We start from the raw sequence: 20,946 nt of genomic DNA, 5'->3' as shown, positions 1-20,946 counted from the left end.
GGCTAATTGGTGACTCTGGTTACCCCAACCTGTCGTGGCTACTGACCCCAGTGAGGAATCCCCGGACCAGGGCAGAAGAACGGTACAATGAGGCCCATGGGCGAACTAGGAGGATCATAGAAAGGACCTTCGGGGTCCTGAAGGCCAGGTTTAGGTGCCTGCATATGACAGGGGGATCCCTCATGTACTCACCAAAGAAGGTGTGCCAGATCATCGTGGCCTGCTGTATGCTTCACAATCTTGCATTGCGACGCCAGGTGCCTTTTCTGCAGGAGGATGGTCCAGATGGTGGTGTTGTTGCAGCTGTGGAGCCTGTGGAGAGTGAAGAGGAGGAAGACGACGGGGACGACACGGACAACAGGGATACAGTCATACAACAATACTTTCAGTAGCACACAGGTAAGAATCAGCCACCCCAATTTACATTTACTTAAGGCCTCATGCGTCTCCACTGTCTGTGTTTCCCCCCAGTTCCTGTTAACTGATTTGTGACTTTCCCTTCCCTTTTCAGAGCTGTATGACCCACTGCCTGATTTCAGCTTTGTTTGCCCATGGACTAAAGCTTATTGAAATTGGTATGTTGTCATCACAAAGTAACTGGACATTATTGCACCGTTATGTGTAATACATTTGTTAAGAATACAAGCAGACTCCTGTTTTTTTTAGTGGAATAAGTGATTTATTTTAAGTGCTACATATAGGTACATGATTGGGAAGCGGTGATGGGTGGGGGTGGAGTAATGTCCATGGCAGAGTCCAGTTCTCAGTCGCACAGGTGCATTGTCCATATGCCTGGGGAAGGATGGAGCAGGGGCAGTTCAAGGTTGGACAGGGTGACAATGTGGGACATTGGGATGACATCAGGGGGTATCTTATGCTGGCGGGGGTCTTGCAATCCTACTCTGTCTTCTTGTGAGATCTCAGGTTCCGCTTGCGGGGTGGTTCTTCTTCTGCAGGAGGTGGGGTTCTGGTGGCCTGTCGTTGTGTGGGGGCCTCCTGTCCACTAGCGCCGGCGGAGGTGGTAGGCTGTTCCTGGCCTGGGCTAGTGACAGGGGCCCTTTGGGGTGCCACATGGTCCCGCAATGTGGTGACGATCTGGGTAAGGGCCACGACGATGGTCCCCATTGCGGAACCGATGTTCCTCAGTTCCTCCCTGAACCCCATGTACCGTTCCTCCTGCAGTTCCTGGATCTCCTGGAACCGGGCCAGTACTGTCGCCATCGTCTCCTGGGAGCGGTGGTATGCTCCCATGATGGAGGAGAGGGCCTCTTGGAGAGTCGGTTCCCGGGCCTGTCCCCCCCCTGTCGCACAGCAGCCCTCCCAGTTCCCCTGTGTTCCTGGGCCTCTGTCCCCTGGACGGTGTGCCCACTACCACTGCCCCCAGGTCCCTGTTGTTGTTGGGGTGGTGGGTCAACCTGGGTGCCCTGTAGTGGTGGACATACCGCTGATTTACGTGTCCTGGAGACAGAGGCATGGGCCCGCTGGGTGGGAGCTGTGCTGGTGTTCCCAGAGGGGGTTGGGTCTGGTGTAGCCTGTGGCTGTCTGTGGGGAACCGACTGTCCAGAGGTCCCCGATGGGCCGGGCTGGTCGTCTGGCTCCAGGGAGACAGAGCTGCTGTCATCGCTGGGGGCCTCTTCTGGGGGTGGGATGGACATCTCTGGACCCTCCGTGGCGGTGTCGTGGCGTTCGGGTCCTGCAGGGGTATAAAGGTATGGTTATTGCTTCTGTGTGTGGCATTTCGTGTGATGGGTGGGTGTCCGTGTACCCATGTGCAGGCATTTCCTTGTGGGGGCTTTTGTGAGGGAGGCTTGTGGGGGTGATGTGTGTGTGCAGTGGGCATGCTTTGGTGATGGGTGTCCATGCTTTGTGGTCGCATGCAGGGCTTGGTGTTGGGATGGGTGGGTTGTGATGGTGAGCCTTTTGCTAGGGGTTGGTGTGATGGGGGAGGGGGTGAGGGTGGGGGTATGATTTGGCATGCAGGTGGGGTGGGGTTGGGAAGCAGTAGTGAAGATTTGCCTTACCAGAGTCCATTCCTCCGCCTACTCCTGCGAGGCCCTCAGGATGCAGGATGTGCAAGACTTCCTCCTCCCACGCGGTAAATTCTGGGGGAGTAGGTGGGGGTCCGCCGCCAGTCTTCTGCACCGCAATGTTGTGCCTTGATACCATGGAACGCACCTTCCCCCGTAGGTCGTTCCATCTCTTCCTGATGTCCTCCCGATTGCGTGGATGCTGTCCCACCGCGTTAACCCTGTCCACTATCCTTTGCCATAGCTCCATCTTCCTGGCAATTGTGGTGTGCTGCACCTGTGCCCCGAAGAGCTGGGGCTCTACACGGACTATTTCCTCCACCATGACCCTGAGTTCGGCGTCACTGAACCTGGGGTGTCTTTGGGGTGCCATGGGGTGGTGTGGTTGAGGTGTGGGGTGGCGTTTGTGGTGATGAGTGTGGTGCGTGTGGTGGTGTTTGGTGCATGGATTCTGTGTGGGTGATGGTGTTGTGTGCCTCTGTGTTGTGGGATTGTCTATTCTGTGCTCTCCCTCTAGCCTTCGTCAATGATTTCGGGTCGTAGGGGCTTGTGGGTGATGTGGGTGTGTGTTTTATATTGTGTTGGGTGTGTGGGAGTGGTGTTAGTATGTGTATCAGGTGTGTGTATTTCGAACTGACCAATGTGGCTGAGTTTTCTATGTGTGTGTGTATTTTGACCGCGGCGGTGTGTACCGCCAATGGAATACCGCGTTTGAAAGACCGCCGCGTGGATTTGTGGGTCGGAATGGTATGGGCGTATTTCTGTTGGCATGACGGTGGAGGTTTGGTCAGCGCCATTTTTTCGCTGACCTTTGGTGTGGCGGACTTTTGTGGATGTCGGGTTTTTGGCGGTTTGCCAGTTGCGGGTCAGAATGACCGGGGCGGTTTACCACGGCCGCGGCGGTGTTATGGCGGTCTTCTGACCGGCGGTAAGTGCCTTTTACCGCCGAAGTCAGAATGACCCCCTATGTCTCCTATCTTATAAGTAGGAGTTGGTCGCCTAGCCCAACCGGCCTGTGAATTTTTTCTAGATTTCTAAATTTTGGAGTAGTTGCTCTTGACCACTTTTTAATCTTGCTAATGGATTTTAGACTATGGATACGGAGTCCTGAGTTTCTTAGGGTTTGGGGAAGGTTCAAGGATCAAATCCGGTTGAGGCGAATATAGAGAACTCAGTTGAAGTCTGAATAGAATTGTTATATGCAAACTCTGCTGCAGATAAGAGAGATTTTAAGATGTCTTGGGTGGCAGAAATGCAAGATCTTAGAAACTCTTCAAGAGTTTTATTTAATCTTTCTTTTTGACCTTTTGATTGATGATGGAAGCCAGACGTTACTTCTCTTTGGATGCCTTGTTTATGATATAGGTACTTCCAGAAATTTGAGCCCTACTGTGTTCCAAAATCAAAAAATGATTTGATTTTTAAGGGTGTTGAAATATGTCAGAATACACATTTTTAGCTATTTTTGATGCAGTTGGTAATTTAGGAAAAGAGGTAAAGTGTGCCATTTTAGTAAATGAACCTATAGCAACCACGATAGTGGTACCGTTTTATGATGGAATTAACAACTATGAAATCAGTAGATATTATCCCAAGGTCTGCAAGGAATTTCAGGTGATTATAATAATGCTTTTCTTTGTGTTTCAGTTTTACTTTGGGCATAGACTTCAGGTTACCTGATGAACCCAATGACATATTGGTGAAGAAAAGGCCACCCAGAAGTTCTTCTTCATTAGATCTTCAGTAACTCATTGACCTCTGAGTCCAGAGATTAGTGCATCATAGAATAACTGTAATAATTATTTCTGTGAATGTTTTTTTAAATAAAGAGTCTATTTTCAGGAAAAATCATTTCATTAATATTTCTTATCTGAACACAAGAAACATCTGACTTAGTTTCTGCAAGCCAAGCCTTTTGAGTTTGTGACAGATTGACTCAAGAACTGTGGAGATTGACACAGAAATAAAAGCCTGAAGAAAAACGGTCCCCTTCATTGTCCTGAAGTTGTCAGATTCTGGCGAACATCTGGATAGACAGTTTGCAACTAGGTTTTCAAAGCGCTGAACATACGCAAGGAAGAAGTCAAATTATTGAAAAAAAGCCAGGCAGATTTATCTACTATTCTAACATTCAGCTTGTTGAAGTACTTGAAGATTTCTGTGATCACTCCTGAAAAGACACTCGGTATTGAGCTCCTAATAAAACATGTCTCCACTCTATCAAGGCTGCTTTTATACCTAGGAGACCTTTGTCCAGAACTGAATAGTTATTTTCTGCTGGAGAAAATGTCTTTGGGAAGAAGGTGATCGGATGTTCTTTTCTATCATGACCTGATTAAATTAACACGTCTCCTATATCTGAGGAATCTCTTTCAACATTATAAGATCTAGAGGCGTCAGCTTGTTGTAAGATGGGAGCAGAGCGCAAATGAACGCATACTTCCGTTTTTCAGAGTGACATCCTTTCTGCAATGAAAGGGCTTGTTCTCTTTTAACAGCTCTGGAATTGCTGACACAAGTTTAGAAAAGTTATTAATTAATTTTCGGTAATAGTTTGTAAGGCCTAAAAAGCTCTGTGTCTCTGAGGAAGGAACAGGACTATCCAGAATGTCTTGAATCATTCGTATAACCATGGCAATCCCTGCAGACAAAGGATGTAATTTAAGTAGTCCACATAATCCTTTTCAAACATTCACTTTTCTGGTTTGGCCAGCATTTTGTTCTCTCAGCAGTGCTGTAGTACATGGTTAACATGACAAGGATATTCCAGAGGGACCCTAGAAAAAAACAAGATATCATCCAGGTACACAACCATTGATTGGGGAATTATATCAGGGAAGATTAATGCTGTAAAACAGCAGGGGCATTACACAGACTAAAAGGGATCACACCATACTTGAAATGCCCACAAGGCGTTCTGAAGGCTCTTTTGACTTATTACCTGATTGAAATCTGATGAGGTGATAGGCTCCAGTTAAGGCCCGCTTAGCGAAGATCTTCGCTCCTTGAACTGCATTCAGGATATCTGAAATGAGGAGCAAAGGGTATCAGTCTTTCACTGTTACCATATTTAAACTGCCTTAGTCAATACTGAGATTAGATATCTTCTTGTTAGGTACAAAAAGCTAAGAAGCTCTGGCAGGGGACTTGGATGAAGCTATCAGACCATTTGCACAGTATTCTCTTAGGGCTTGCTGTTTCAAAGGCGACAAAGAAAAAAAATTTCAATACGGAACAATTGCTTCAGGTAGGATGTCAATAGCTCAGTGAAAGGGGCGGTAAAGAAGCCAGGCTTATTTGATGACTTTTAAAATACATCAAGGAACTCACAGCACGTCTCGGGTATTTCAGTAAACTGGGTGATAGCTCAGAGGTGTCACGGATGATTAAAAAAATTTCAAACAAACATTAATCAGCAGTACAGTGAGACATTGTGATGCTAATAATTGTGTTTGACCAATGACTTTGTGTTTCACCACTGCGCATATTAGTTGCTCAATGTTCATCAGTAGCACATTATGGGCCTGATTACGACCCTGGCGGTAAAAACCGCCAGGGGCGTGGTCCGCGGGAGCACCGCCAACAGGCTGGTGGTGCTCCTTTGGGCATTCTGACCGCGGCGGTACAGCCGCGGCCAGAAACGGAAAGTCGGCGGTGTACCGCCGGCTTTCCGCTGCCCAGGGGAATCCTCCAGGGATTCCGACCCCCATACCGCCATCCTGTTCCTGGCGGTTTCGGCCGCCAGGAACAGGATTGCGGTATGGGGTGTCGTGGGGCCCCTGCAGTGCCCATGCCAATGGCATGGGCACTGCAGGGGCCCCCGTAAGAGGGCCCCACTTAGAATTTCAGTGTCTGCTTAGCAGACACTGAAATTCGCGACGGGTGCTCCATTCGGAGCCGGCTTCCTCGTGGAAGGGTGTTTCCCGCTGGGCTGGCGGGCGGCCTTTTGGCGGTCGCCCGCCAGCCCAGTGGGAAACCCAGAATGACCGCCGCAGTCTTTTGACCGCGGTACGGTCTTCTGGCGGTTCCCGCTTGGAGGGCCGCTCCCGCCGCCCGCCAAGCTTGGAATCACCCCCTATATGTTTTGTTCAGTTTAGCCGCCTATTGGCTTTGACATGGAGTTAGCCATTACATTCTGTATTCAGTTTAGCTGCCTATTGGCTTTGACATGATATTAGACATTACATTTTGTATTCAGCTCAGCTGCCTATTGGCTTTGACATGATATTAGACATTACATTTTGTATTTAGTTTAGCTGCCTATTGGCTTTGACATGATATTAGACATTACATTTTGTATTCAGCTCAGCTGCCTATTTGCTTTGACATGACATTAGACATTACATTTGATATTTAGGTTAGCTGCCTATTGGCTTTAACATGGAGTTAGACATTGCAGTTGAAACATCGCAGATGTCTGTATTCTTCCAAGCTGTGTTTTTCCACAAGATGAACCAAGCTGTTTTCTTCACACCAGACTAGACCTGATAAGAGAGAGTACATTTGGTGTTTTCCTTTCTGCCCAGGCTTGGGAAGAGGAGAAGTCTAGGAGATCTGGCCAGTCTCCAAAGGCTTGCATAGTTTTCCCAAGTCTGAGAGGAGGGGGCACGCTTTTGTAAGGATGACTCGGGGCTACAGTGAGTTAGATTCGAATCTGCTTGACTTCAGGCTGGAACTAGGCGCCAGTTGCCAGTCTCCCGTGTGGGTAGATAATCTCTTTCTCGCAGTTGACCGGAGTCATCAACTTGCAGACCCCAGAAAGATGAAGCTGAAGATAGGTCCTACTTGCTCATACGGTGATGAATTTTAATTTTTATGCTTTGCTCATATTATCTATATGCTGTGTACATTGCAACTGAGAAGTACTGTGATATATTTTGTTTTCTTGCTGCGACTACTTTGTGTGCTTGAAATCTATTAATTTGTCTCTCTTGTGGGTGGGGAAGAATTAACAACAATAAAGGTCTTCTTTGAACTCAGAAGTGCATTCCAGAGAGGTCCTGTAAGCTCCGATAGGAGATAAGTAGGAAGGCAGAACAGACATAGAAAATTCCAAGCCCAGGAATAAGGGCTTAGCAGACCAGTAAAGGTTCAGATTGTGTTTTGGTAACCAGTTGATGTCTAAAATAATAGGATAATGAAGGGAGGAAATTGAATCAGAAGTGAGAGTTTCATGATGAATGTCTATTTTAAGAGACTAAGGTTCAGTTTCTTCCATCACTAAGCCAGAGGCCACTAAGGTACCATCGACTGCTTCCATAGCCACTAGTACTGCTTTCTTAAGACTGGAATGTGATAATGTGTGGCCCATTGAATGTCCATATGCACATTGGAAGTGCACCAGTCAATAAGAACTGGCACCAGAAGATGTTTAGGTTGAATTAAAATTTCTTGAAGGAGGACGAAGCTAGAAGGTTTAGGAGGAAAGGGCATCGGCTCTTAGTTATACTCGCCTCTATACCTGGCACTAGGGGCAAGCTTCTTAGTTTCCTGACTTCTCCAGACTACGAACGAGGCATACAGGACAGGAATACAAACAGGGACCTTTCTGACCACAATACAAACATAAACCCAGTTTCTGCCTATTTGACCTTTCTTTTTCTGTGAGGCAACATTTGGTGAAACCCACTTGCATAGGCTTGCCTTCTGACTCAGAAGTTTTGGATATCACCTTAAAATGCAGTCTATTATGGTTTTAGGTGAGGTCTGTTTTCTTCGTTCCAGACATCTTTCCTGAAGACATCTATCAATCTGGATGGTCAGTTGGATGGAGATCTTGAAGGGTAGGTGGTCTAGAAACATTAGCAAGTTTATCCTTTAGCTCATCCCTTTACCTCTTCCTGAAAAGGATAAAGGGGTTTTGAGTCAGTCCAGTTGATTTCTCAAGACTAGGATGTATTTGTGACTTTTAAATCACAGTCTCTCTTTAAATTCAAATTTCATCTCTTTTGAACTCATCAACCAATCTTGATATCTTTTTGTGGTATATTCTTTAATAAAATTAGACTCTACATCAGTCAATCTACAAATATTCTGTATGTTAGCACTTCCTATGTTAGTACTACAAAGCTTTATAGGACTCCTATGGATCATTTGCTTCAAGATATAAAATAACAGTAACGTAATTTATTGAAAGTTCATAATGCAAATTAAATTCTTCTAAATAATCATGGTGCATCACTAACCCATAATAAACTGAGCATGATAGGTCAAAGGTATGTAAGAATGTATGTAACACACACCTTCAGAAACAGAAGTAGATAAGTGAGTACAACTATAATAATCAGACAGAATTATTATATCTCTATAATTCTTCAACGTCTATATAAGAAGTTTCTTAATATCCTTCATCACATCTATCTCTATGTTCTAACTTATAATGGTTAGTAGCATTCCGAAATATTGAACTATTAGTAGTGTCAGGGAGGTAACCACCAGAAGGATATGTATACACTAACACATCAACATCTACAGCTGAAATAAGGCTTAATAACATTATTTGGAAAGCCATGCAAATCCTTTTCCTTTTTGAAGTCATTTTCTTCAGTTCTTTTAATTAATGTTCTGTCAGATGTTCAGTCTTCAAAATGCCAAAATATGACAGTTCAAAAAGTAGTCAGTGATCCAAGTAACCTTTAGTTAGTTTTCATAAATTGAAACCTATCAAAAACAAAAATTCCAGAGTGGAAGAAAATCAATATTTCAAAAAGTCAGACCAATAGATTATTTTTTCATCAGGAACTGTATTTAGCATTGATCATTTCAAAGTCCATTTGCCATTTCAATTCGCAGTTACTCTTAAGTATCTTCAAGCTAAAATTGAAGACCTTTCAAATCAATGTCTTTTTCATCCAGTTCAATCTTCATCAGATACACTCAGGAGCTATTTACTTCTATGTTGGCACTCTCTCTGTTGTTCTCCTTATTGGACCACCTGTTACAAACTTCTTAGATGATGATTCTCCAGGCTCAGCTATGATTCTTTTTTCAGCCCTTGCTTTTTCTACTTCAGCTAATTTTGCCGATCTGCTTTGTACTGCTCTACTTTTCTGTCTCACACTTCCAGGCAGATCAGCTTGAATAAGGCTTCCATCTTCACATCTAAGATCAACTCAAGTTTTATGAGTTTCAGTTGTTTTGTTCAAGTTTCATTTGCTTGATTTTCATTTTCTTGAGCTTAATTTTATGCTCCCTTTGGATCCACATATCAAACTTGATTTTGAATTTCCAAGCAAATGATTTGGCTCACAGTTCTTCATCAGCAGCATACAGTCTCCTGGTGGATCTAATACGCAAACCTCCACATTTCACAGGCATAACATCACCAAGATCAACTGATAGCGTCCCCTCTGCATTAACCGAAGGCAGGATTTTCTCACATGCTTTATACTGTAGGACATGACACAATTGTGTACTTGCAGAAGGCGTACCAAGTTGCAACTAGTGAGAGATAGAGTGCACGTTATTAGCTACATGCACGCAATAAACCAAGTTCAAATCATCAATAATATTCACAAGAGTTGCAGACAGCATTCCAGGAATCCTCATAGACCTTCCATTAACACTTCGTGGGCACTCAAACCTGTGCTTTAATTCAAATGTACATCTCAAGCTTAGTAAACCCAAGGGAGTTGCATCTGCCCATTTCAGAGAGGTTGAAGCATACGCTATCACCAGCCTTTCTTTCAAAACATATTGTACCTTTCGATCATGTCCGATGCTTCGGGATGATAACTGCTGAACTTCTAATCAGTGCTTAATACATCGCACAAAATTTCCAAGATGTCATTATTAACGTTGTTCTCTTACCTGTCTCAATCAAAGCTGGCATTCCAAACTTAAGGATCAAGTCCCTCAGTAATAGTTTGATAGCTGTTAGTGTGTCACACCTCCTTGTTGGGTATTCCTCAATTCACTTTGAAAAACAACAAATAATCACTTGAATATATTTCAGGCCATTACATGATGGCATGTCTACAAAATCAACCTCTAATCTTGTAAAGGGACTTGCGATTTGTTCCACATAGCTAATTCTACACATGTTTTCCTTCCTACCTTGGTTTGTTGACAGACTGTGCATCTCTGACACAATTCATGTGCAGTATTTTTGAAATGTGGATTAAACTGGTGTGTTTTGAAAAGCTTCACCTTCCCATCATAACCCACATTTATAGGTTCATGCATCAATCTCGTCATCTGTAGTAGCTGAGAATCTACCAAGACAAATTTCCCATCAGAGCATCGCCACAAATCATATTGTCGTAGTTGGACTCTCGCTCCTATGCGAGACTGCTGGTTTAGGGATGATAGCACTTTTGTTTGTAGGCAACTAAGTCACTCCTACAACAAGTCGTAAATGTCGCCCAACTATACAGGCTCACAAGCAGTACCTCACCAAAAACCCAAACAGTAAAAGGTGATTTCTGACAGCCTTACTCATGGACTCTAGATAAGACCTCGCAGGGCAGTTGTGGTGGAAAGGACGTTATCCTTTTCTCACATTAGTGATAAGTCTCAGTCACACACAGGCAATGAAGAAGATACAGGAAAGTTTTCCATAGGTTTATTGAAAAGACTGCAATCTATGGTAAAATGCAGGAGCTGCAATGATTATGATAATGAACAATAAAAGCAGCATTATTGTGAAGATGAGAGTCATGAATACAAAGACCCCCACCATCTTACAATAAACATGAGATGTAAAATCTCTAGCATAGAGAACCTAATCTGTAACCTAATGAGAGCTAAGTATGATAAACTTATTCTGACAGTACCATGTCCATGAGAAGCACCCCCATAGCCCTTGTTACCTTGGAATGAGGTCTCTAGGTCAGACTCCATGGTGACATGAAGGCTGAGATCTGCAGTGAGGTGACGTACAGCATAGATGGCGTAAATGGCACCTGGAAGGAATCCCTCTGATAACCTTGTCTGTGTGAGATGTATTTATAAAGATCACGTAGGACCCCTGACACAGGTATGTTCCCAAACAGTTGATAAGGAGGCAGATTTCTGGCAGCAATTATGTAAACAATTCCCAACAAGTGTACATTATGTTCCTGTCACACATAAGTGAGAAAGGGACATCATGTGAATACCTATGTACATCACTTTATTGTGACGCCTTCACAGAGTGGCACTGATAATGCAAATTAAAACATTTTATAATTATAAACAATGGCAGCCATCTTAAAATAAATAATAAAATAAATGGGCTAAAACAGAGCAAGCTAAGTAGGTTTAAAGTCACTAGGTGACGGGGGCACCGGCCTGCAAGCCGAAGGGCTAAGCTAACCTCCTGAGTCCAGATAAAAACTAAATTGGATTCACTACACCCTCCCCATTGCCAAAACAAGGATCCAAGGACGCTATAGATGGTGCATGAGTCCAAGCTAAAATACTCTGGGCTGAATACAGGCTAAAATCTAATTAAAAACTAGGCTTAAAAAACATACAAAGAGATAAAATGTCAACGATGACAAGCGCAGCAGGCCAAATGTGTATCAAATTGATAAGTCAATTTGGCATTTAAACTTTTAAACTTTGGAATGAGGCCAGTGGCCAAACCATTCAACAATAATCGTTATCTTGAAGAATGTCTCTGAAGTCCTCAAATGGGAGCGCATCCAGGAATGACTCCACATCATCAGATGTAATTTCGATCACAAGATTGGCAGATGGATCCATGAAGCAGAAGTGCGCAGAAGCCTCAAGGGCAGGATCACCCACATAGGGAGCACCATCCATAGTGCCTGATGTCGATGGAGCCAAATAGTTAACCAGCAGTGGCTCGTAAGTGGCCTCGCGAATCAACCTCAGTCTCATGGGGAACAACCGTGAATGAACCCTCATCAGGAACATAAGCAGTTCCTTGTCCACAGGAGACACTGGCTGAACAGCAAGACACTGATGGTAGACTTTCGAAGAGGCACCAGGTGCAATAAAGACAGGCACGCACCACAGGACTGGTCGGAATGAAAATGACCAATCATGCTTCATTTCTTCCAGCAACTGAGCACCAAAAAACTGTACCATGCGATCACGGCACAGCTGGGCTGGTGGTAGTAGCTACATTACTCAGCTTAGCTAAGAAAGCACAACCACTGCATATTATGAATAGCAGCAACAGTAAACCACTAATCAGCACCAAAATCAAAGGAAAGCCACCAAACTCACTTGAAAAAAGTAAATGGATAGCGGATGAAATGACTCCGAAGACAGTCTGGAAGATGGAAATGAATCCACACCCAACAGCCTTAAAGAAATGTACAATCCCAGTAGTGCTCAAGGCTTTGGACATTTTCACAACAAGTTACAATTTGAGAGACTGAAATTGCGTAGGCAATTCCTGATCTCATTCCGCAGCAGCTCTGATCGCTCAGGCCCAGGTAGGACCTGAGCGCTATCTCTTAGAGATTAAGGATGTGAGGGAAAGGTCTCTCATAACCCGTTTCCGTTTGGAGATCATTAGAAGTAATTTGTGTTTCCCGTTAGGTCAGTATGGGGACAAATGTATTAGACCCTGCCCCTGTGATGGGGTGTCCCAACAGACCTTGCCCCATTTTACTTTGTTTTGTGTTTTTTATGCACCATTCAGAACTCGTTTTCTATTACCTCTCCTAAAGCCCAAGGGTTTTGTGCAATATCGTCCGGCTTTTATGTGGCTGCAGATGGCCTCAGATGTATTGGTGTGGAAGGGGCTGGGATCATTCCTGAAGGGAGCTATTACTTGGCGTAACAATGTAGAGTTTTTAGAATGAATCCTTCTATTTTATTGTTTTTACGTATGTGGTTATATATGTTTTTATTCCTGATGGGTGTTCTTTTTATTTATGGTTCTATTGCTAATTTTAACAAATGTATTGAAGATTATTTATTGTAATGGATTAATTTTTTCATACCGAATAAAAGTTATTATTATTATGTCAGGCCCACACAACTTCTATTCAAAAGTATATGAAAAGCTGGATGAAGCAAAGGGACAAGAGTACCCTTCAGAAAGCATGCCAGGTTTGCAACCCCCACATTGCAAAAACCGTGAAGTGACACCTGTTGCAGATCATTGAATGACTAACAGTAGTCTCACATTCGCTTCTGCTCAGAAAGACCTCAGTTTCGCTGTTCAGACATTGGAACTCCAAAGGCAACTCCCACTCTTCTTTTATGAAGCTATCTCCTAGCCGCTTGTATCGGCCATAGCAAAATGTTTAAAACATTTTGTGACACGGAAGGTGGGAATTGGAAGATTTATAGCTCCATGTACAAGTCATACTGTTGATGGTGTCTCTGCTACGGTGAATACCTAGCGCCTTGAGACCCGCACGGGTGAGTAGCGCGCTCTATAAATGTTAATGATTTGATTTGATTTGATTTGATTTGGATTTGATTTGATTTGATTTGATTTGATTTGAATGGCAGTTTTTCTAACTTGTCTACGTTGAGCATGGTATAACTCGTTTCCTTTTTAGCCATTATCTTCTGCTCCCTGGACAAATTAAACGCAGCAAACAAGTTACTACTGTTCATGTTTTTCCATGGGATGCAGCCATTCTTCAGAATCTGCAATGTTCAACCCAACTGCATGATGGAACGCAGCTGACTTTGCCCATGTTGTAAAAGGGATGTCATTCTGGATGATGTCAATTGCAGAAGACACTATGGCCCTCATTACAACCCTGGCGGTCGGTGATAAAGTGGTGGTAATACCACCAACAGGCCAGCGGTAATTACTGGCAAATTATGGCAATGGCCGAAAGAGCTCAGACAGACAGCCACTTTACCACACCAAATTGCGTATAAGTCAGCTTTCACTGTGGCCAAATCCTCCACCTGGGGTAAAACAATGTAGCTGCACATGTGTTTCATCAGGGCAGACAACACGCTGGTCAGCACTATTGAGAACATTGACTGAGACATTCCTGCTGACAAGCCCACTGTCACTTGGTAGGAGCCAGTTGCCAGGAAATGGAGCACTGATAGGACTTGCACAAGAGGGGGGATCCCAGTGGGGTGACAGATAGCAGAGATCAGGTCTGGCTCCAGTCGGGCAGCTCTTGGATTGTGGCCCTGTCAAGTCTGTAGGTGAGGATAATGTGCTTTTCCCCCATTGTTGCCAAGTCCACCAGGGGTCTGTACACAGGGATGTCTCCATCTCCTATTCATCCGCAGCGGTTGTAATCTAGGGAGCAAAACGATAAGCATTTGATCACTAGTCAACATTTCCAAAATGTACAGTGCATTGAAAGTTGTGACAGAAACAGTATGTTGTTGTATAGGGCAAAATGGTGCCTATGTGTGAGGGATGCAGTTAGTTGCCATGGCCTACCCCCCCCCCGAAATGGCACCCGCCTGTCCAGTATGGAGGGACATGTGGAAATGAGGTAATGCCGCTGACGTTGTGCGCCATTGTGAGAGGCGGTCGAGTACCGCTGTGCAGCTCCTCATTGGTTGCCAATGGGCCCTACAGGTTACAGTAGCCAATAGTGATGTACGCCGGCGGTGACGGTACGCACCGGCACGGACGTGACTGCCATTTCCTATCTGTTCTCTCACTTGCTACCAGACCTTCAACAGGAGAGGACCTACACTGCAAGTGCTGGTGTGACCTGTGTCTGGAAGCGACCATGGCTTGAGTCACTGGGGAAAGGGCCCCTGCCTTCACCACTGCGGAGTTGGAGAGACTGGTGGATGGGGTCCTACCCCAGTACCGAATGCTGTATGGGCCTCCAGATCAACAGGTGAGTACACTGTGAGTATGATGCATGGGGCATGAATGCATGGAGTGCTGTATGTGATGGCCTTGTGTAAGGGGGGCGGTGGTTGAGGGGTCCTGGGCAGTCTGCTGCATGTATGGTGGCCAATGTATGTGGGTAAGGGGATGGGAGGGATATGGTGGGCTATGAGTGTAACAGGCCGGACGGTGTGACTGATACCCTTTTTCTATGTGTATTTCCTCTGCAGGTCAGCGCCCATCAAAAGAAGGGTATATGGCGTGCCATCGCCAAGGAGGTGTGGACCCTGGGGGTCTATGGCAGATGGAGCATCCACTGTCGCAAACGGTGAGAGGACCTGGGACGCTGGGCACGGAAGATGGCGAGGCCCAGCTGGGGATGGCCTCCCAATGAGGAAGGGGTGCCCGTCGAACCCTGACCCCCCCTGATGGCCCCCATACTTGTGGTGGCATATCCAGGGCTGGATGGGTGCTTGAGGGCATTACAGCAACCACAAGGGGGTGAGTACAGTGCCCATCATTACAACTTACACTTGGTTGGGTGGTATCCGGGTGGGGGATGTGTGTCAGTGGGTGCCCCTTGGCCAGGCCTGACTTTGCAGCATTGGTCCCCTGGCGGCTAGGGTTCTGAAGGGATAATCTTGCTACCTAGCTCGTAGGCATCCACTACTGGTCAGGGCTGCATGGAACCCAGGTGTGCTGCATTTGGAGGTGTGTGCCCCTACTTATGCCTTGGTGGCTAGCCATATGACTGGCAGTGCAATGCATATTGCGTAGGCCTGTTCCCTCTGTGTGAGGGTGCTGTGTATGCCAACTGTGGTGTTGGTGCAGCCATTGACCCAGTGTATCCTTTGTCTCTTCCCCCTTTTTTAGGGTCGAGCCTGCTTTGCATGCGCTCGCGCATGCGTATAGCAGGGAGACTCTTTAGTATTTAGAAAAGGGCTCCGAGCCCTGTCAACTTTACGTCAGTGCTTTTTATTGGTTCGTGGGCTTCCCTAATTAAATCGGCTTGCTTTCATTAGTCGAAGGCACGCATAGGTCATGCCTTTTCCGGTGGCTAGCCCTCCTCGAGCGCAACGACCAAGTACAGAAAACATGCGAGGCTCGCTGTTTTCCATCGGGCTGGTGGACTTTTTTTTAAACTAATTTACGAGCCCGATCTCGCTTGGCAGAAGTCGAGCGCTTTACCTACTTGATTTCACTTTTTCGGGTTACGTGCATAAATGCACTTTTGCCCGATAGGTGAAAAGTCGGGTTAGGAGTTTACAAAGCGATCGGCTCTAACACGAGCAAACGCGAGACCCGATGCATTGTAAATGCTTGTTTGTTTTGTCATCCTGTCCTTATGTGCATTAGCATCATCTGGCGGAGGAGCAGAGGCACTGGCGACGGAGGGAGCTGCATCCCACAGGACCCAGGAACTGGATTCCACTGAAGCTGAGGGCACCAGTGGGACGGAGGGCGAGGGGAGCACCATGGCGGAGACTGGAGGGGACAGTTCAGACACAGATACCTCTTCCGATGGAAGCTCCCTGGTGGTGGTGGACACTACTGTAACCACCCCAGCTACACATACAGCCGCCGCCCCCGTATCAGCAACGCCCTTCCAGCAGCCCCTCACTGAGTTGCCTGTGCCCGCTTACACAGGAGGGTGGACATCTCTTTCGCTCCAGGCACCTCAGGTCCTGCCCCAGTTAGCCCTGCTGCCCTGAGTGAGGAGGCTATTGACCTGAGATCCATCTCTGTAGGGCAGTCAACCATTGTGAATGCCATCCAGGGGCTGGCTGCCCAGATGCAACAATCAAATGCATTCCTGGAGGGCATTCACATTGGATTGGCGTCACTACAGAGATCAATTCAGGCTCTGGCCTCCTCTCTGATGGCAGCCATTGTCCCTGTTTCTACCCTCCCCCTCCAACTTCCACTGCCCAGTCCCATTCCCCTCACCCCAACCTATCCCAGGCACACATACAGACGAGCATGCACACAAGACAACACCCAAAAGTGTCACAGGCAAACACAAGCAGCAAACTTCATCCCACAGGCACTCACACAAGCATCATCCAGTAGCAGACACAACAACATCCACTATTTCCACTGTCTACCCCCTTCCCCCTCCACAACCTCCCTCCCAACCATGTCCACACTCACACCTGCATGCACTACATCATCATCCACTACCAGCATCATCACCACACCAAGCAGAACACACATCTCACTGTCAGACACCTCCACAACATCCATGCACACGTCCCCTGTGTCCTCTCGCACTGTGTCTACCCCCCTCCTAAGGTACACAAACGCAAGCACTCAGACACCCAACAGTCATCCACCACACAACAGCAAATAGCGCCTGCACCTGCACCCAAATCCAGCAGCCAGACACCTCCAACAACCACTCCCTCATCCTCCACTCCCATTCCTTCTCCCTCTTCCCACACAACTGTCCTTAAAAAGCTTTTCCTGTCCACCGTTGACCTCTTCCCTCCCCCTTGTCCCCCGTCCTGCACGTATGGCCAGGGTATCACAAACCCAGCCAAGCACCTCAGCCACCCGCACCCATTTGTGGAGTAAAGGGATCCATGCCACATGTACTGAAGGGGAAGGAGCCTGCATCAGCCAGCAGCCGAAAGGGGAAGGAGCATGCCCCAGCAAGCAAGAATGGCAAGGAGCCTGCATCTGCCACCCGAAAGGCCAAGGAGCTTGCACCAGCAGGTAGGAAGAGCAAGGAGCCTGCACCAGGACCTGTGACAGAGCCCCCATCACCAACCATGGCTGTGCATCCATCCGAGGGTGCAGGGGATGAGCAGGAGCTTCCCCCCACCAGCAGCACCACCACTGTGCATCCGTTCAAGGGTGCAGGGGATGTGCAGGAGCCTACCCCCACCTGCAACACCACCACAGTGCACCCATCCGAGGGTGCAGTGGATGTGCAGGAGCCTCCCCTCACCAGCAGCACCACCACTGTGCATCCGTCCGAGGGTGCAGGGGATGAGCAGGGGCCTCCCCCCACCAGCAGCACCACCACTGTGCATCCGTTCAAGGGTGCAGGGGATGAGCAGGAGCCTCCCCCATCAGCAGCACCACCACTGTGCATCGTACAAGGGTGCAGGGGATGTGCAGGAGACTCCCCCCACCAGCAGCACCACCACTGTGCAGCTGTCACCGCCGGCGTATGCAATGTAATCCTGCCTCCATGGACTGCTGTGCGGCCTGCCCCCTTCAGAACCAGTGGGCAAGACACCCACTCTAAAGACTGTGGCCTTGCACTCCCCAGATCAAGCACAGGGCATGTTGCCCCCTCCAGAACCAGTGGGTAAGACACCCACATGAGAGACTGTGGCCCATCACTCCCCAGGATCAAGCACAGGGCATGTTGCCCCCTCCAGAACCAGTAGGTAAGACACCCACTCCAGAGACTGTGGCCTTGCACTCCCCAGGACCAAGCACAGGGCATGTTGCCCCCTCCAGAACCAGTTAATAAGACACCCACATGAGAGACTGTGGCCCATCACTCCCCAGAATCAAGCACAGGGCATGTTGCCCTTTCCAGAACTAGTGGGTAAGACACCCACTCCAGAGACTCTGGTCTTGCACTCCCCAGGATCAAGCACAGGGCATGTTGCCCCTCCAGAACCAGTGGGTAAGACACCCACTCCAGAGACTCTGGCCATGCACCCCCCAGGACAAAGAGAAATGGGCATATTGCCTCCTCCAGAACCAGTGGGTAAGACACCCACTCCAGAGACTGTGGCCTTGCACTCCCCAGGACCAAGCACAGGGCATTTTGCCCGCTCCAGAACCAGTGGGTAAGACACCCACCTGAGAGACTGTGGCCCATCACTCCCCAGGATCAATCACAGGGCATGGTGCCCCCTCCAGAACCAGTGGGTAAAACACCCACCTGAGAGACTGTGGCCTTGCACTCCCCAGGACCAAGGACAGAGCATGTTTCCCCCTCCAGAACCAGTGGTCTTGTTTAATTTCCCGGCTGAGGTGCTCCCCCGTCCACCGTCCCCCTGAGGTGCCTGCCTATTTACAAACTTATACCCCTGCAGTTCTCTCCGTGTTGAAGCAGGTGACAAGCGTGGCCTTGGACTCTGGCCTGTGGCCATGTGGCCCACGCAAATTGAGGACTGGGCTGTGTAACTTTTTCTGTAAATATTTATACATCTATTATCTTGCCTAACTTATTATTTATACTGTGTTGATCTTATTACATTCACTTTGGTAAATTATTTTTGTGCTTACATTATTTAGCCGAGTTATGGGGTCAAATTGTGTTTCTATTGCATCTGGTAGTGTGTATGGTGTGTGTGTGTGGGGTGTGTGTTGTGCGTGTGTGTGTGTCACTCTCTTTTTCCTCCCCCTCACTTGTGTGCTAGACGTCTGTACTCACTGTCGTCGTCTTCGCAGGCGTTGGTGTTGATGGTGGAGCAGAACATAGAATATCATCGGAAAAACATGCAGTTCGGGTTCCATGGTGGAGTGGTTCTTCCCTGTGTCTCCAATGGTGAGTCCTTTCACTTCTAAGGTCTGTTTCCGCCAGGCTTTTGATGTCATTGGTACTGCCCCGGAAATGGTGGCGGTTTGCAGGGTCTTAATATGGTGGGTGGAACATTGACTTCTGCCTGGCAATAGGCGGCTACCACCGCGATGGCTGTTGTTTCTGCCCTGGTGGTCGGTGTAGTACATTGGCACTCTTTCGGAGATCTTTCCGCCATGGTCATAATTTGGCGGTAGTTACTGACAGCCTGTTGGCGGTATTACTGTCACTTTATCACCGACTGTCAGGGTCGTAATGAGGGCCAATATGTCCTGGTCACCACTACCGGTTTAAGGAACTTCTCTACAAACTTTGATAAGGGTTCCTTGATAGAACCAATAGTGGACACTATGGGACGAAGGGGGGTGATCTACTTTATCTTTATGTGTTTTAGGAACTCCATAAATTTGGGGAGTTCTGGTCTGATGGGGCTTAAGGAACTCTTACTCCTGATCACAAATAAGCCCCTTCTCAAGGGCCACTTGACTTATTCTTTCAATTTTAGATCTTGTTCTTATTTCCCAGTTGCCCTTCCGTATACAGTAGTGTTCTGGAATATCAAGTGCATCTTTTATTTGTATCTTTCAGTATCAATCAGAACAATCCCCCCACCTTTATCACTTGGTTTAACTGTTATTTGTTTGTCTTTCTTTAGTCTAAGTAACGCCTCATATTCATTTTTGGACAAATTTTATTGGGGCATAGGTGTAGGTTTTAACATACTTTGAATGTTCTCGATAACTGCCTTTTCAACATTCTTTTCATTCTTCCTTTTAATAAGGTAAGTATTAAATGAGTCAAGTTCTTGGTTCACTTCTAATAGTTTTTTAGCTTCATCATGAGTGTCTTTCACTTTCAGTTCATCTTCCAGTGCATTAATTTCTTTTGTAACTAGTTCTACAATCTCTCTAGCTGTCTTCACTATCACAATCATCCAGTCCTGTGAGCATTGGTTTGATATCAGTGACCATTTTTCCAAGAATTGTTTGATCTCTACAAAGAGCCCTGGGACGTTCCTAACTCTCAATCCAGCCGGACTAACCCCAGCTCTAAGATACTCTAATATAAAATCTGCATGTAATTCAGTGCATTTAGCTTTTTTCTTTAGTTCCTCTAGCTTGAACCACTCATCTTTTAGTTGGCTAAAACATGTAGTCCCACTCACACCCATCCTGGGCTGCCCCAGGAGTTTGGATAGATCATCATCACTAAATCCAAAAGTTTTGATGCTGTCCATTTCACCGGTAAACCATGCTGCCACAGTGGCCAACAACAACCTAAACAGGGGAACTACACCTACAAGTTGTAGGAGTATTTCATCCCCATAGTCACTAGAAGTATTCAATCTAGATAGAAGAATCTCATAAGACCTCAATTACAAGGTCAGCCATAACAACTGACAAGAATTACTGTCAAAGATTTATAAAGGGACAGTATCCCGTTAGGGGTAACCATAAATGTTGTACATGTCAGGCTTGTGTTGGGGCTTGTGTTGGGGCTATTGTCTCTGATACTCTGATGTGGAGAAATAAAGAATTCAACTTAAAGATATGACCAATTGCAGAACCTCAAATATTGGTTACCTAATCTGTTGCCCATGTGGGAGAAATGGATTGTGAAATGAGAGTTTGAGTATCAGAACA

This window comes from Pleurodeles waltl, chromosome 6, assembly GCF_031143425.1.
Source record: "Pleurodeles waltl isolate 20211129_DDA chromosome 6, aPleWal1.hap1.20221129, whole genome shotgun sequence".
NCBI classification, from domain to species: domain Eukaryota; kingdom Metazoa; phylum Chordata; class Amphibia; order Caudata; family Salamandridae; genus Pleurodeles; species Pleurodeles waltl.
Note: the sequence above shows the minus strand (reverse complement) of the source record.